Here is a 2,671-nt window from a genome sequence, read left to right on the forward strand (position 1 = left end):
AACCCTAAAATAATTGAAAGGAGGCATCAGAAATAATGCTAATTATACATTGAAGTCATCTAAAATTAAATCACATAAATTTATCTTAACAAGAAGGTTATATTTTATATAATGACTTCCCTGTGTCATTCCGAAGTGTTAATCACCTATGAAACATTTCCGATGTGCAGTCTCTGTTATATTGGAATGTATGACACTTTGCAACACCCGCTTGTGCTTTGCCTGCCTGTGGACATACCTGTACAACATTCCACTGTATAACCCAAACATCCTGTTTCATATTTTTTGCTATAAAATTTTTGTTATCCTCTTTGTTTGGCCTATGTTTGACTCGGAGCAGATTCGCGCACCCGTGACTGCGGTGCAGTCTTTGGCCACTAGATGGTGATGCCATCTCTGCAAATGATGTATCAGGAACCTGGCTGAGGGCTCAGCCCTCCAAATGGCCGTCCTATAGCAATAAAAGTCATCTCTCTGCTGCGTGGTTTGGTGTGGGGGTTAGACAGCAGTTTCCATCACGTTGGTGGGGTAACTATTAGAGTCTTGAGTGAATGGACGCAGTACATTTGAATTGTAGAGCTGCTGCAAAACAACAAATTGCACATCATATGAGACCGGTGTGTAATTCAGAAAGCTGGGTTTTAGAGACATGGACTCGTAGAACACTACATCACAGAAACAGGCCCTTCAGTCCCTGTCGCACTAATAACCTCCCTAGTCCCATTGACCTGTAGCCAGACCACAGCCATCCATACTCTTCCTATCCAAATTGTTCTTTCAAATGTTGAAATCGAAGCTGCATCCACCACTTCCTCTGGCAGCAGACACTCTCAATGTCCTCTGAATAAAGATGTTTCCCTTAAACATTTCACCTTTCACCCTTAATCCAGGACCTCGGTGGAAAAAGTCTGCTTTTGGGGCCCCGAGTGGTGGTGAGAGAGAAGGCAACTGGGCAGGGGGGTAGCAGTTCTTCAGCTCGCAGGGGTAAGTGTCAGGAGGTGGGTTAGAGGGGAGGGACAAATAGACAAGGGAATCAGAGGGGGTGCGATCCCTGCAGGAAGGGGAGAAGGGAAAACTGTACAGGAGTGTTGGGTGGCAGGATCTCACTGAAGGTGCCATTAACTGAACGAAGGGCGCTGAGTAGGCTACGGTCAATTATGGATAACTCTGAACATCCTCTACATAGCACCATCCAGAGACAGAGAAGCAGTTTCAGTGACAGGTTACTATCGATGCAATGCTCCTCAGACAGGATGAAGAGGTCAATACTCCCCAATGCCATTAGGCTTTACAATTCTACCTCCAGGACTTAAGAACTTTTTAAAGCTATTAATGCTTTTTGAGACGGTGATTTAGATGCATATCATATTTTTTTTTACTGAGTTAAGTATTGTATGTAATTAGTTTTGCTACAGCAAGTGTATGGGACATTGGAAAAAAAGTTGAATTTCCCCATGGGGATGAATAAAGTATCTATCTATCTATCTATCTATCTAACTTGTGGCCTATCTCTATCCCCCCCCCCCCCCCCCCATAATTTTATATACTTCCATCAAATCTTCCCTCATTCTCCTAAAGTCTAGGGAATAAAGTTCTAACCTAGTCAATCTTCCCTCAAGTCCCAGCAACATCCTTGATTTAAGGGAACCTTGAATATTTTTAGATTTAGGGAGAGATTACTGAGTCTGGGACTTTGTTGGCTGAAGGTTTGAGCAACCAAGAGAAATTAAATTCGAACCTGCACTCCTACTGGAACACTTCGGGTTAATAGGGTTTCAGGACTAGAGATTGGAGCCAAGGCCGTGGAGAGGTATTGGAAAAGGAGGATGGTAATCAACGTATTATCTTATTAACAGGATGCAGACAATTTAGCCAACTGAGTTTATACTGGCTCCCATCACTGCCTCCCACCCCCAGGTTAAGAACCAGGTTTATTAGCACTGACATGTGAAATTTGTTGTTTTGGGGCAGAAGTACAGTGTAATACATAAACATATGTTATAACTTACAATAAGAAATATATATAAAAGATTAAATAAGTAGTACACAATAAGAGTAAAAGGATGAGGTGGTGTTCATGGATTCATAATCAAAGTAAAATATGAAAGTACATATATGTCACCAGATACAGCCCAGAGGTTCATTTTCCTGCTGACCTACTCCATGAATCCATAACAGAATAATAACCGTAACAGAATCAACAAAATACCAACCTGGGCATTCAATCAGTGTGCAAACGACAGCAAACTGTGCAAAATACAAAAAGAAATAATAAATAAATGAATAAACACGAGGAAATCTGCAGATGCTGGAAATTCAAGCAACACACACAAAATGCTGGTTGAACGCAGCAGGCCAGGCAGCATCTATAGGAAGAAGCACAGTCGACGTTTCGGGCGAAGGGTCTTGGCCCAAAACGTCGACAGTGCTTCTTCCTATAGATGCTGCCTGACCTGCTGCATTCCACTGAAATAAATGAATAAATTAGCAATAAATATCAAGAACATGAGATGAAGAGTCCTTGAACGTGAGTCCATGGGTTGTGGGAACATTTCAGTGATGGGCAAGTGAGGTTGAATGACGTTATCCCCTTTGGTTCAAGAGCCTGGTGGTTGAGGAGTAACAACTGTAATAACCAGCTCTTAAACCAAAGGTTTACTCTTCACTCTGT

This window comes from Hemitrygon akajei, chromosome 3 (genome assembly GCF_048418815.1).
Source record: "Hemitrygon akajei chromosome 3, sHemAka1.3, whole genome shotgun sequence".
In the NCBI taxonomy this organism is placed as follows: domain Eukaryota; kingdom Metazoa; phylum Chordata; class Chondrichthyes; order Myliobatiformes; family Dasyatidae; genus Hemitrygon; species Hemitrygon akajei.